At 48.7% G+C, this 15,598-nt stretch overlaps 1 protein-coding gene across 2 annotated transcripts in view; it reads left to right on the plus strand.

The window, feature by feature from the left end:
* The window catches only part of LOC119168092 (tRNA pseudouridine synthase-like 1), a 219,908-nt gene that overhangs the window by 67,269 nt on the left and 137,041 nt on the right, over positions 1 to 15,598 (plus strand). The window lies entirely within an intron of this gene.

Raw genomic sequence — 15,598 nt, forward strand, 5'->3', positions numbered from 1 at the left:
GGCTTCTCCTGTCATCCTGATCAGAAAAAAGGATGGAACATGGCGCTTTTGTGTAGATTATAGACATCTCAACAAAATTACGAAGAAAGATGTTTACCCATTGCCTAGAATCGACGATGCCTTAGACTGCCTTTATGGTGCTTCGTATTTTTCCACTATCGACCTTCGATCTGGCTATTGGCAGATCGCTGTGGACGAGGTGGACCGTGAGAAGACCGCATTCGTCACTCCTGACGAGCTTCATCACTTCAAAGTTATGCTCTTTGGTCTCTGTAATGTGCCGGCCACATTCGAAAGAATGATGGATTCATTGCTCCAAGGGTTTAAATGGTCAACCTGCTTATGTTATTTAGACGACGTTATTGTTTTCTCGCCCACATTCGACTCCCATCTCAAGCGTCTATCGGCGATTCCTGAAGTTTTTCGTCGGGCCAGACTTCAACTGAACTCGTCGAAATGCCACTTTGCTCATCGTCAAATAACCGTACTTGGCCACATCGTCGATGCCGCAGGAGTCCGCTCGGATCCCAAGAAAATTCGCGCCGTCACGGACTTTCCTGTTCCGAAGTCAACAAAGGACGTTCGCGGTTTTGTGGGCTTGTGCTCCTATTTTTGACGGTTTGTTAAGGACTTTGCCATCATTGCACACCCACTCACAAACCTCCTGAAGAAGGACACCCCGTTTTTCTGGGGCGCTGATCAAGCCTCATCTTTTTCCCAGCTCACAACGCTCCTTACAACACCGCCGATTTTAGCTCATTTCGATCCATCAGCTTCAACCGAGGTTCGAACTGACGCTAGTGGGCATGGCATCGGGGCAATGCTATTGCAACACCAACTCGGACATGACCGTGTTATAGCATATGCAAGCCGACTGCTATCTACAGCCGAGCGCAACTATTCAATCACGGAGCGTGAGTGTCTCGCTCTTGTGTGGGCAGTCGCCAAGTTTCGCCCATACTTATACGGGCGTCCATTCCGGGTAGTCACCGACCACCACGCGCTCTGCTGGCTGGCCTCACTCAAGGATCCCACAGGACGCCTCGCTCGTTGGTCCCTACGATTACAAGAATACACATTCACCGTGTCGTACAAAACAGGGCGGTCACATCAAGATGCGGATTGTTTATCACGCTATCCTGTGGAAGAAGCTGCTTATACTGACACCTTTCCAGACCTTCTGTCTGTGACGCAGCTACTCAACCTTGGTCACGAACAACGCCGGGATGCTTCCCTGCGAACCATCATTGACAAGCTTGAGTCAATGCCTCGCGACGCATCTCTACAAATGTTCCTGGTAAAAGACTGCATCTTGTATCACCGTAACCTCGATCCATATAGCCATGACTTGCTTCCTGTCATACCAGCACATCTTCGTGCAACTGTTCTCAACCGAATTCACGACGCTCCTTTGGCAGGCCACTTGGGCGTCTCTCGCACATACGACTGTGTACGTTGTCGTTTCTTTTGGCCTGGTCTTGCCTGCTCTGTTCGACGCTACGGTCCGCTTGTGAGCCCTGCCAGCGCCACAAAAAGCCATCTTTCCTACCAGCTGGATTCCTTCAGCCGATCGACATTCCCATTGAACCTTTTTTTCGAGTTGGCCTCGACCTGCTTGGCCCATTCTCGATCTCCAGCTCAGGCAACAAATGGATCGCTGTCTATGCAACATGGTATGCCACTGACTATGCGACACGGTACGCTATCACACGAGCACTTCCGACGAGTTGCGCAACCGATGTGGTGGACTTTCTGGTATATGATATTATTTTAGTACACGGAGCTCCACGCCAACTTCTCACTGACCGGGGCCGGACCTTCCTACCAGCTGTCGTTGATGAAATCCTGCGCTCTTGCTCTGCCAAGCACAAGTTTGCCACTTCGTACCATCCGCAAACGAACGGTCTTACGGAGCGCCTCAATCGCACCATAACCGACATGCTTTCTAAATATGTAGCGGCCGACCACCAAGACTGGGACGTTCTTCCGCCATTTGTGACGTTTGCATATAATTCGTCACGTCACGACACCGCCGGCTATTCGCCATTCTATCTTCTATATGGCCGAGAACCCGCCTACCCTTTGACACTTTGCTGCCCTCGGTCACTGAGTATGCCGGCGAAGTCATCGCGCGAGCCGACCACGCACGCCAACTCGCCCGCAGCCATCTGCAGGCCTCACAGAAGCACCAAAGACAGCTCTACGATTCCCATCATCGAAACGTGCACTTTTCACCGGGTTCCCTTGTCCTCCTCTGGTCCTCCACTCGGCGTGTAGGGCTTTCTGAAAAACTGCTGTCACGCTACACTGGATCATACTGCGTCGTTCGCCAGGTGACTAACGTTACATACGAGATCGTTCCAGCCGATTCAACATCATTATCGTCACCTTCAAGTGACATCGTGCACATAGCTCAACTGAAGCCTTATCACCCTCCTTCTACCGCATCCGAGTTGCTCAAGCACCGAGACGGTGCTTCTACCACCGGGGGGTTATGACACACAACAGCCGGCACAGCCTGGCTGCAAGAAAGAGAAAGACGACGTTGGTGGCTGGTTGTTGATGAGCTGTCGCCATCTTGTTCGCCGAGCACGGTGCATCGGACTTAATTTAATAAATAAGTTACCCGTAACATTATGATTAAGAAAGAAAAAATGTGCAGGGATACGTCCTTCCTTATTTCAAACTATTGTCGCACTTGAATAAAGGGAAGTGATCATACCAGCAGTATCACCAGTGGCCATTAGTTTCATTTCGGCGTTGCATGCCCGCACTGCCTTTACCAGCCGCCACTCTCGCCTGCGGGAGTGGCTGAGAAGAGCGCGCTTTGACTGCCAGGGCACCGCAGAAACTCCAGCGCTGGCTCTTTATAGCTGTCCAACACTAAGTGATGTTGTTAAAGCTCTCTGATATTGATATACAGTAAAAAAAAAACTACTTCTGTAAGGACACGTTTTACTTTTGTGTTTGACCGATTCCTGTGACTGAGAGATCGATCATTTTTTTTTTTTCTAGAAAAATTTAAGCGCCATGTATACCTCGTTGGCTGATGTAATGTTGCACGGTGGTATAATCATAGCAACCATGCCGTCACGTTAATTTTATCTCGGGAGCGCTTGTGAAGGATTGATTTTAGAGAAACAGGAGACGAGCGTGTCAAGACAAACACACCTTATCACCCAAAATTAACAAGAACAATACATAGATTTTGTGTTAAAGCACTCAACAACTCAATAACAATCAATAACTTCATAACACTCAACGACTCAATAACAATTATTAACACAATTGTGAGACTGCACGTCCCCCGCCGCGGTGGTCTAGTGGCTAAGGTACTCGGCTGCTGACCCGCAGGTCGCGGGATCAAATCCCGGTTGCGGCGGCTGCATTTCCGATGGAGGCGGAAATGTTGTAGGCCCGTGTGCTCAGATTTGGGTGCACGTTAAAGAACCCCAGGTGGTCGAAATTTTCGGAGCCCTCCACTACGGCGTCTCTCATATTATATGGTGGTTTTGGGACGTTAAACCCCAGATATCTATCTATCTGTGAGACTACACGTAATCTGGCAGCCTTGTGCTCCATGTTGAGCTAGTCGAGACGCTGTTTTGTAGTGTTGCTCCTAGGCGCACGTGCACTACGACTCTATTGATGCCGTAGCTCCTGTTTATTAAAGTCCTTTTTGCCATATCATTACTTTGTCTATGTTGTCGAGTCCTCACATTTGGCGCAGTCGTCGAACAACTATGCAGCGGAAGCTAGAGCCTCTCGTTTATTTCGTGTGAGTTGGTGGTTGGTACCAGCGGCCCACATCTCCGCCTTTGCCTGCGTTAAGCCTTCTTCGAAATCGCCCGACCGTCCATCGACCGCAATGCTGCTTATAAACTGGAATGAGGCCACTGTGGAAAACCTCGATGGGTTCACAGCGGACTTCATACACCAAAAACTTTCGCGCCGTAGTTTGGAGACGACTGGCTCGCAGTAAAACATGATTGAGCGCTTGCTTCATGACATCGCCCGGAACTGTCAACCGTCTGGTAAGTCCGACTCAACAGCTGAGCAGTCGGTTTTAAGTACGCAAGTGCTGAATGACCTACTACAGCATTTTTTGATGTCACAACGGCCAATGTTTCCAGTTCAAGTCACTACGTTGCCCGGCCTTTGGGCTTCGCTGCCAACCTTTAGTGGTGACGGTAGCATTTCAGTTCACCAGTGGCTTGAAGAACATTAGCGTACTCAAGGCTTGGCGTCATGGACACCGTCTACTCTCCTAGCCGTGATGCTTGGTAAGCTCCATGGCCATGCTGCAAATTGAGAAAGCGTGGCAGGAAACCAGTTGGACACAGGGAATTTCAAAGCTGCGTTCGAGAACCAGTTTGGGAACAAGCCTACACTTTTGCAGTGGCAGCTCATAGTCACCAGACGCGTCTAGTCACCCAGTGAGAGTCTCGTTGACTACTCGTTGGTAAAACTGTGCGTAATTTCAAGATGTCCCGTCCAACTGACAGATCCTCAGTGCATTCAGTGTGCACAACAGGGTGTGCACAAAGCACACTTCCTTAGCAACAACCATCGCTGCACAATGGCCACCAACTGTGAGTGCATTTTTACCATCGTCACCCAACTCGATCGAACTTTAGAGCATGCCTCTGTTTTCCCAAGTCAGCCGCCTATTGCAGCCAGAACATCAACGACACGAGTGCCTTCCATACCTGTGCAGCAGATTGGTAAAATGAACGACCGATCTTCGTCACCAATCGATCCGGCTCAGTCAACAGTCTCGTGTAGCATTTCCTCATTATCATTAGAAGAGCAAGGCAGTCGTTACTGTGCAATCAGCTCTTGAAACGGTAAACCTGCTTATCGCCCTGGGGATGACCTAAGCAAGGCCACGTACTATCATTGTCTGTAGGCTGGCCATCTTGCATCCAAGTGCCTTTATTCCAGATGCAATGCTCAGAGCCAGCAAATGAGTCTTCCTTCCATGGCGTGCTCTCAAGCTTCAGAGCCACTCGAAAAACCATTAATGCAGTGCGCCGTAATTCAAGCCTACATTCCACTTGTAGGCCCTGTTGATGTGTTTCCAGACAGTGGTTACAAACGCACAATGCTCTTGCTGAGTGTTGTTGGATTGTAAAACGTGTTATCATGGTCTAAGCCTCTCATATCTGTTATAGGTGGTGGTGCTGTCATGCCAGTTGGTACAATATGTACTCGCATCACTGTGGGGCCTACTTCTGCAGTGCTTGAGGCTCTAGTTCTGGCTAGAGACCTCTTGCCTTTGATTATAGAAGAGGACTGGTTTGAAGCCACTCATGTTGAGCTGATTGTTCGGCCACCTCATCCAACAGAATTTTGCCATCCCAGCTGGGGTGTTGTCCTGCGATGCCTGCAGAAGCCGCTGCCATGAATGTGTAATGCTGTTGTGCTGTTCATTAGCTCTACACCTTTTTTTTTATACAAGAAACGTCTTTTACAGCCTGTTCGCCGTTTTCTCTGTCACCGCACAAACCCCAGCCAACATGGCTATTTCTCAAATGAAATGCAGGGTTACCTAATGTGATGCCACATGAACGAAACGCGGCGCAACTTTACTCGAGTGATACCACATTGAAATTGCCACGGCCGCAGCTACGTGATGCCCACGTAAGTCCTCAGTTACAACAAGAAGTTACTGCAGTTCAACACGTATTGCACCAGCATGTCGACGTCTTTGCCGCTGAGGACAATGACTTGGGGCTTTACAAAGGTGCTGACCACTCTACTGATCTTTTGCCAGATCTATCATCATACACATGTCACCTGCATAGATACAGCAAAGATGACAATTTCATTCAATGCCAATGTCAAGAGCTTCATGCTAAGGACTAAAACGTCTAGACGGGACGGCTGGACTCGGGACATTGCCAGAGAGTTAGCCAGCCACGGCAAGCCAATGAATTGAAAACGAAGAAGCAAAAGGAAAACAATGCAGGCATGCACTCGGCCGTACTAAAATGTGTCAGTTCTCTGGATGAGCCCCGACAGCATCTTAGCTGTAAGATTGAGGCTCTCCAAGATGAGGAACCAGCAGGTGGTGTGCCCGGTGCCCAAGGCAGGGAAAGAAGCCATGACGCCAGCTGCTAAGCCACGCAAAAACAAGTGACACAAGCCAACTCAAGGCAGCGTTGCCATTGCGAAAAACACGAAATTGGGAAAGGCACGCCAGGCTGTAGTTGCCTTTTACCGTGACAACCACATTGTCTACAGTAAGCTTGAACTGACTGACTCGTCAGCTGGTACAGATGCATGGTCCAAGGCTGAAAAGGAGGAGGAGGTTGTCCGGCAACTGGAGTTGAAGGCATAAAAGGTGAAGCACCTTAAGGAATGTTAAATGTGCTGTGCGAAAGGGGCTCAGGAGAAGCGGAAAGGTCACTGGGCTCTGGACAAGAAAAGGGAGATCAAGTTCAGAGGTGACCATATTTTGATGACGTCATCGCTGAAACGGTGCGAGAAGAGGCAGCAGAAGAGGCACAGGAAGTGGGATTCACGCACTCAGCAACTCGAACAACGTCAGATTGAGCGCCAACAGAAATGTCGGGAGAATATCAAAGCACGTAGAAAGGCCAAACGTCAGACAAAGGTGAAGAGTTTAAGAAGGACCACATCTTTGTAATATTCTGGGAAGATATTGCTGTTTTGATTGCTACTAGACTGGGTGAAAAAAAAAAAAAAAACCTTGGTGGGGTGTGATCTCAAAAGCCCATCGACCATTTTACAAAAAAAGAGGGGTTGAATGTGAGACTACACATTATCTGCAAGCCTTGTGCTCCTTGTTGAGCTAGCCGAGACGCGATTTGTTAGTGTTATTCCTAGGCCCGTGTGCACCACGACTGTTTATTAAGCTCCTGTTTATTAAAGTCCTTTTCGCTATATTTTTGCCTTGTCTACGTGCCCCATTGCTCACACAATAACAACCCGTGTACATGAGCACACTCAAACTGACTGTAGCTCAGTCCAAATAATGACCTACTCTTGACCTATCCAGATGGCAGGATTCTTATGGAAGCGCGTGTCCCCGTTCTCGTTCAACCACACACCGTTGATGGTGCTACCTTTAATCTGTTCGTCTGCTACTTCACGGCTGTTTGGACGGTACTGGAGTCAGAATGCCTGCATTCTGCAACGAACTGCCAGCATATATGTGACTATTTCTGGAAACTTAGATGGCTGGCCAAGTAAGCTATTCGGTGTGGTAAAATGTTTATTGCACACTGTCTGACAAACATGACAACTCGAAGACTTACGGAGTGTAGGACAGCCTATTAGTGTCAGATCCATTCATTTGTTTATTTATTTATTTATTTATTCAGAATACTCCTAAGGGCCCTCTCACTGGAGGGTATTACATAGGGGGGGGGGCTATAACACATACAGGCACATGAAATGATTAATTGGGCCAGAAAATACGCAAGCTAAACTATATACAGCTGCTAAATAGATTAGAGTAAATATAAGGTCAATATTCTTACCACACAGTCTTAAATAATCAGAATAAATAATATGAGCCAAACAGTAATGAAACTATAAAAATATTTTAAAACTGATCTGAGCAAGGAAGGAAATAGAGTCACAAGAGTACAATAAAACGCAATCTAGCTTACTACAAGCACACGTGTCATTAAAACATAAAGGAATGACAACATCACCAATAGCACGTAAGAAATACTGAATTAAGCAAACACAGCAAAAAATAACGCGAATCATGACCCTACGCAGATTATACAGAAAACACGGTTTGCAGAAGAAAGAGGGGGGAAATACCGCAAAAGGTTCAGACGTTTGCACTCATGTTTAGTAGGTTCTGAAATACAGTGATATCGGGGACGGTTGCAATGTTTGATGGTAAGTTATTCCACTCGGTTATTGTGCGCGTTATGAAGGATTAAGCATAATGAAATGTGCGACAAGAGAAGTGTTCGATTTTAAAGGGATGATCAGGAAGCGGAAAGATGGCAGGGGGTGGCCTCAAGAAGTTCCCGTGAAGTAATGTGTGATGGTAGAGCTTATGTAGTAGTGATAAGCGAGCAATTTTACGGCGACGTGATAAGACTTCCAGTTCGGCATGAAGTTTCAATGAAGTGATGCTGGTGTGACATGAATAATAAAAAATATAAAGCGTACAGCACGGTTCTGCAGGGCTTTGATGTTTTTAATAATGTTGTCTTGATCGTGATCCCAAATGGTCGACGCATATTCTATTTTAGGACGAATGAGGGTGATATAAGCCAGTTTACGCAAGTGCAAGGGGGTGTGTTGCAAGTTACGTTTAAGGAACCCAAGCGAGCAATTTGCTGAAGCAAGGGTGACGTTCATGTGGTGATGCCATGACAGGTCAGACCGAATGCTAACCCCAAGGTATTTATAAGAGGTCGTAAGCTCCACTGAAGTATTATTTAGCAAGTAAGACGTTGGAATACGAGACGCTTATTTAGTAAAACAGATTAGCTTAGTCTTTGAAGGATTTAGTGTCATTTGCCATGCTGTGCACCACGTAGTTAAAGAGACAAGATCAGATTGTAGAGATTGTCGATTAGTTTCAGATGAAATGGTATGGTAAATGACACAATCATCAGCGAATAGCCTAACTTTAGAATTGACTGAGGAGGGTAAATCATTAATATTGTTACGGAAGAGAGACGCTGTATCGACGAGGCTGTGGACGAAATATATTTCAAACCAGCAGCAGCAGCGTGCCCGGTAGACCAGACACCGAGCGGAGACCACCCTTCGTCTTCCTCGTCAGGCACACCCGCGCGTCGCCCCCTAGAATCTCAATTTGCATTCATGTAGCATAATCCCCGGCGGCAGAAGCGCCATCTCGGCGCATCTAAATGTCAACGTCACTAGGAGAGTGGTAGGGCTTCAAGCGCACAACATGTACAATATCGGTAGCCTGTTGGGCACATGAAGGCGATGGGGTGACGGGACCAATTTCATATGTCACAGGGGTAACCACATGAAGGACTTGGTATGGACCTGTGTAGCGAGTAAGCAGTTTTTCTGACAAGCCAACTTCACGGGTCGGAGACCAGAGCAGGACCAAAGAACCGGGTAGAAAGTGTACGACGCGGTGTCGCTGGTGATACAGACCCCGTTGCTTCACTTGAGAGGTCAGAAGGCGAGTACGGGTGATTTCGCGTGCGTGAGCAGCCCGAATGATAGCGTCCATGGCATAATCATTGGTCGGCCGCGCAGTGGATGGTATGACGGTGTCTAGAGGCAATGTTGGTTCTCGGCCAAACAGCAGAAAAAATGGAGAGTAACCGGCAGTGTCATGGCGCGAAGAATTATAGGCAAATATCACGTACGGCAATGCAAGATCCCAGTCGGTGTGGTTAGTAGAAACATACTTAGCGAGCATGTCTGTAAGATTTCGATTTAGACGCTCCTTGAGTTTATCGGTTTGCGGATGATATGACGTAGTCAGCTTGTGTCTCGTTTGACAGGACTGCAAGATGTCGGCTATCACCTTCGACAAAAAGGTGCGGCCACGGTCTGTAAGCAGCTGCCGTGGGGCTCCGTGGGGCTCTGTGTTGCGAAATTCGTCCTTGAGGAGGAAGTCGGCGACGTCTGTGGCGCAGCTTGTTGGAAGAGCTCGTGTGATGGCATAACGCGTGGCGTAGTCGGTGGCAACAGCTATCCACTTGTTACCCAAAGAAGACGAGGGGAAAGGGCCAAGTAGGTCCAAGCCAACGCGAAAGAATGGTTCTGACGAAATGTCAAGTGGTTGAAGGCGTCCGGTGGGAAGTGTCGATGGCGTTTTGCCGTGCTGACATTTCTCACAAGCCGCAACCTATCTTCTGACTGAGCATGCAAGCCCTGGCCAAAAGAATCGTCGGCGTATTCGGTCGTAAGTGCGTGACACACCAAGATGATTAGCAGTCGGAAGGTGATGAAGTTCATGTAGAACTTCCGAGCGAAGGTGTTTCGGAATGACAAGCAGCAGAGCTAGTCCATCCGGCTCAAAACTTAGGCGGTATAATACACCATTGTGGAGCATTAACGAGCTATGGGACTGATTGGAAGATGCTGATTCGAGGCGCTCAATGATAGAACGCAAGGACGCATCATGGCGCTGCTCGCCACCGATGCATGTCATTTGTGAAAGAGAAAAGACACAAGGGCCAGTGTCGGTGTCAAGTACAGTGCTCGACTCAGCAACTGGGTAGTGGGACAGACAGTCTGCATCCTGATGTAGGCGTCCGGACTTGTACGTCACCATGTAGGTATACTCTTGCAGTCACAGAGCCCAGCGCCCGAGCCGGCCAGTAGGATCCTTCAGTGAGGTAAGGCAACATAGCGCATGGTGGTCAGTTACTACTGAGAAATTTGTGCCATATAAATGTGGACAGAACTTTGAGACTGCCCAAACAAGAGCGAGACAGTCACGCTCTGTAATGGAATAGTTGTGCTCAGCAGCTGTGAGGAGGCGGCGAGCGTAGGCAACAACTCGGTCATGTCCCCGTTGGCGTTGGGCTAGGACGGCTCCAATCCCGTGACCACTAGCATCGGTTTGGACTTCTGTCAGAGCGGACGGGTCAAAGTGAGCCAACATAGGTGGAGTCGTCAGAGTCGTTAGATGAGAAAAAACAACAGCTTGGTCGGTACCCGACGTAAACGTGACGTCTTTCTTCAGAAGCTCAGTGAGAGGTCCAGCGATGGTTGCGAAACCTTTCACACACCTTTTAAAGTAGGAACAAAGTCCTACAAAACTCCAGACATCTTTGACTGACCGGGGTACAGGAAAACTCGTGCCTTCACGAATTTTCTCTGGGTCGGGCTGCACAGCAGATGCGTCGACAAGGTGACTCAACACTGTAATTTGCCGGTGTCCGAAGTGGCACTTCGACGAGTTCAGTTGAAGACCTGCAGTGCGGAATATGTCGAGAATAGCTGACAAACGCTGAAGGTGGGTCTGAAATGTTGGAGAATATACTACAACATGGTCAAGATAACAGAGACATGTTGACCATTTGAACCCTTGTAGCAGAGAGTCCATCATGCGCTCGAACGTGGCTGGGGCGTTGCATAGCCTAAACGGCATAACCTTGAACTGATGTAGGCCATCTGGAGTTACAAATGCAGTCTTCTCTTGGTCTTTTTCGTCGACAGCAATCTGCCAGTAGCCGGAACGTAGGTCTATTGAAGAAAAGTATCGAGCGCAGTGGAGACAATCGAGAGCGTCATCGATGCGGGGTAAAGGGTAAACGTCCTTTTTTGTGATTCTATTCAGATGGCGGTAATCCGCGCAGAAGCGCCACATGCTATCTTTCTTTTTAACGAGCACAACGGGGGACGCCCAAGGGCTCGAAGAGGGCTCAATGATTCCCTTGGCTAACATCTTGGCGACTTCTTGTTGAATTACTTCACGCTCGGTGGCAGACACCCGGTATGGTCGCTGATGAATGGGATGAGAATCACCTGTGTTAATGCGGTGCTTGACTAGTGAAGTCTGGCCTAGTGGACGGCTGTCTATGTCGAATATGTCGCGGTATGAAGCCAGAAGGTGGCAGAGCGCGGCTGACTTCTCAGGTTCGAGGTCCGGGGCGATCATGGAGCATAATGTTGCATCCAGGCAAGTGTCATCCTGCGAGTGACATAGGTGATTGGGACATACGTCTGCCGCAAAACAGGCGACGTGGTCGTCAATTAAGGGTCTTAGCGTGGCGACGGATATTCTTTGAGGTAGCACTTGTTTTATAAAACCGAAATTGATAACAGGTAAATATGTTCGGTTAGAGGCCACGGTTACGACGTTGTGTGGGATAGTAATGTCACGCACCAGGAAAACATCAGGAATAGGCGTCACGATATAATCACCATCGGGCATGGGAGAGGGTGTTGCCAATTCAACGAATGTGAGAGCTTTAGGTGGTATCCGGAAGAAGTCAGTGGTGCACAGGCTGTTTGGAAGTTCAGGGTGAGAATTCAGGAGAAGAGGAAGTTCTAAACGGAGAGTGCCGACGGAACAGTCAATCAGATCAGAATGCGTTGATAAGAAGTCCATCCCGAAGATGACGTCATGAGGGCAACTGTCGAGCACGGTAAATAAAACAGGAACATGGCGGCCGGCAAGGCTAATGCGAGCGGTACACATTCCAATTACGGCTACAGTTCCACCATCGGCGACACGGACGGCTTGTATTGCGGCAGGCGTGAGTACTTTTTTGAGACGGCGACACAGACGAGCACTCATTATAGACATCTGAGCTCCAGTGTCAACTAAAGCCGTCTAAGAAAGACCGTCCACATGCACTTCCAGCAAGTTCTTATTAATAGGTAGCGTCAACGGAAGATGTGGGTCAGTCGCACTTTATGCAGCACTACCTCCAGGAGCTGCATAATCTAGTTTTCCATCCGGGAAGATTCATAGTTAGTCGATGATGGATAGTGGCAGGGTTGGAGCGACGGAGAACGGCGGCGTTACGGTGACGGTGAACACGCGGTAGAGCGGCTGTTAGGTGCGTCGGAAGCAGGGTATTCACGGCTGGGCGAATACCGACGGGGGTCCGCGTATGGCCGAGGAGAAGAAGAAAATTGGCTCCAACGGGGGGGCGTCCAAGTGCTGCGGCAGTAGCGGGAGACATGGCCAACTCGGTGACAGCAGAAGCAGATTGGCTTGTTATCTGCTGTTCTCCACTCCGTCGGATTGCGGGATCTGGGCAGAGTGTACGGGTCGTGGCATGGTGCATTGCCAAAAACCAATGGCCAAAAACTGCCTAACTCGGCGGTTTTTGGCCATTTCGAAGCGGTGGCATTCCTTAATTATAACATCGACGATTGTGACGTTGTTGTAACGAGCAAGTTGAAAGTGTCGTCCGCGATGCCCTTCAGTATGTGGTCCACCTTGTCACTCTCCGTCATTTGCTCGTCCACTTTGCGGCACAACGCGAGCATATGGACGAGCAAATCCTACCTCGCATCTGCCCTGGAAGCTGTCCAAAACGGTGCTGCTAGATTAATTTATTCCACTTTTTATTACCGAGCTAGCGTATCGTCACTGAAAGCGGAATCCGGTTTATCTAATCTCTGTCTTCGTCATCGTATTGCCACGCTATCATTATTTCACAAATTTTATTACAGTGATCTCTGTCTTCTACCATACATTGTTCACCTTACACGCATACCTCATCGCCGCGGACATGAATTGCAAGTGTCACGCCCACGTGCTCGCACCCTCACATTTTTCTGTTCATTTTTCCCCCGAGCAGCAACAGATTGGAATGGCCTTTCCCACACCATTGCAGCAATTACTAATCCATCAAACTTCTTGGACAAAGTAACAAACTTTCTTACCAAGTGAAATCACCTGGCTACACCATATACCCACCCCTTATGTAATACCCCCTTGAGGGGTCTTTAAGGAAATAAAGTGATGTGATGATGTGATGTCCTGTATGTACGAGACATACGACTCGGTTGATGACTGTACTCGGGTGGCCAGTTCTTGTTGTGCGGCCGTTTGTCGACCGGACGGGTCCCCAAAGGTGTCGCGTAGTCGGTCCTTGAAGATGTCCCAGCTGGTGAGCTCGGCCTCATGAGTATCGAACCATATATGCGGGGTGCCATCCAAGTAAAAGATTACGTTGGCGAGCATCATGGTTGGGTCCCATCGGTGAGACAGGCTAACGCGCTCGTACATGCGGAGCCAGTAGTCGACGTCAAGGCCAGGCTGGGCGAAGAACGTACCGGGATCACGGCGGTGGGGCATCGCAAGGTACGTAGTAGCTGGCGCTCCAAGTGATGGCGGTGAGGGGGGTTATCATTAGAAGCCATGGCCGTAGGCTGGACGGTGCGGCCACTGCGAAGCTTCGTGGTGAGGATGGGGAACGTTCCACCTTTACCAAATATGTTACGGAAGAGAAACGCCGTATCGATGAGACTGTGGATGAAATATATTTCAAACCAGCAGCAGCAGCAGCGTGCCCGGTAGACCAGACCCCGGGCGGAGACCACCCTTCGTCTTTCTCGTCAGGCACACCCGCGCGTCGCCCCCTAGGATCTCAATTTGCATTCATGTAGCAATATAAATAAGGAAAAGTAAGGGACCAATCACACTTCCTTGGGGAACTCTAGATGAGGCTTCAACAAAAGGAGAGTATTGACAGACATGAATTGTTTTCTACTGGAAAGAAAGGCTTGCAGCCAGGCGAGAACAAGTGGGTGAATATTAAGCTGCCTAAGTTTTAGTAAGAGCCGATGGTGCGGGACACGATCAAATGCTTTTGAAAAATCAAAGAATATGGCATCAATTTGAATGCCGGCGTCCAATGATGAGTGCAAGTCATGAGTATATCCTGCAAGTTGAGTTTCGCATGAATAGCCCTTGCAAAAACCATGCTGGTATTTAAAAATGATATTGTGTTCCTCTGAATAGGAGATTACCTGTGAGTGTATATTGTGTTCCAAAAGTTTACATATGGCACTAGTTAAAGATGTGGGTCTATAATTAAGCGGGGATGAACGATCACCAGATTTAAATAGCAACACTACTTTCAAGTAGTGCTGCTATTGCAAACAATTTCTAAATCTTTTAGTATATATATTTCTGAAATATTTTTTGTTTGGGCATAATAATCACGTACTATGAGTGCTCTGTTGGCTGAAATATGAGCACAAATGCTGAAAGTGACGCCAGCGCACAGGGCCTGGCTAGCGCCACGCCGCTCGTAGATAATGGGCCTAGTAGCAGAAGGTACAAACTAGACGTGGGCGCTGGAGAGGGGCTATCTGGGCAGGTCAAGAGTACACATGGGAGTACAGTAGGTCGTGGTCCAAATCCATTACTAGTGCTAGCCGCTAGCTTTAAGCCAATATGGTGCCAGCAATTGAATGTTCTTACAGTTCGTCACATTGTGACTCGTTGCCTGTTGCTGTGTCGACACTTAGTCGAGTGTTTGTAGTTAACGGGCTGGTCCACTTCTTGGGCTCTCCGTCAATTGATCTCGCCAAACGCACTGCTCGTCCTCATCGCCAGTGTGCCGGTCCTCCTCTCAATCTTCAGCCTTGCTAGCCTTAGCTCGTCATGGACTCTCCTGCTGATGTGTCCACTTTGCTGACTGGTGTGGACTGCTCCCGTCCTAGCGCGATGTGGGGTAGCTGCAAGTACACCAGGAACAGCTGGGCAAGGGTGCGGCAAGTCTGGGCAGCCTCCCTCAGGAGCACCTTCGAGGTCAACGGCCACTTTCTGGGCCTCTCATGCTGACATCATTTAGAACCAGGCGCCTATGCTGCTCCTGTCGTAGCGACGCTGGTTTCCCACATCTTCGCAGCTCGGAGCTTCAGACCACAGCACAGTGCCAGATCATCCTCTGGAATTTTTCTTGACCGTTCGGGTCGCGTGCCACAGACCTTTTTCTGACCAATCTGTTGCGTTGACGTTGCTGATGAGCATGCCCTCGGGTTACTTTTTCCTCCTTGTGAAAAACAATGTATGCAGGTATGCTAATATATATATAGCCTTAAAAACGTGCAGTGGCCACTTCGCTATTTTGCTTAATGTGGTTACCTCGCAACTGTGCCTATGAAAATCGCTTTACGAAGGCCACTTTTCCAACTT

Source organism: Rhipicephalus microplus, chromosome 3 (assembly GCF_043290135.1).
Source record: "Rhipicephalus microplus isolate Deutch F79 chromosome 3, USDA_Rmic, whole genome shotgun sequence".
In the NCBI taxonomy this organism is placed as follows: domain Eukaryota; kingdom Metazoa; phylum Arthropoda; class Arachnida; order Ixodida; family Ixodidae; genus Rhipicephalus; species Rhipicephalus microplus.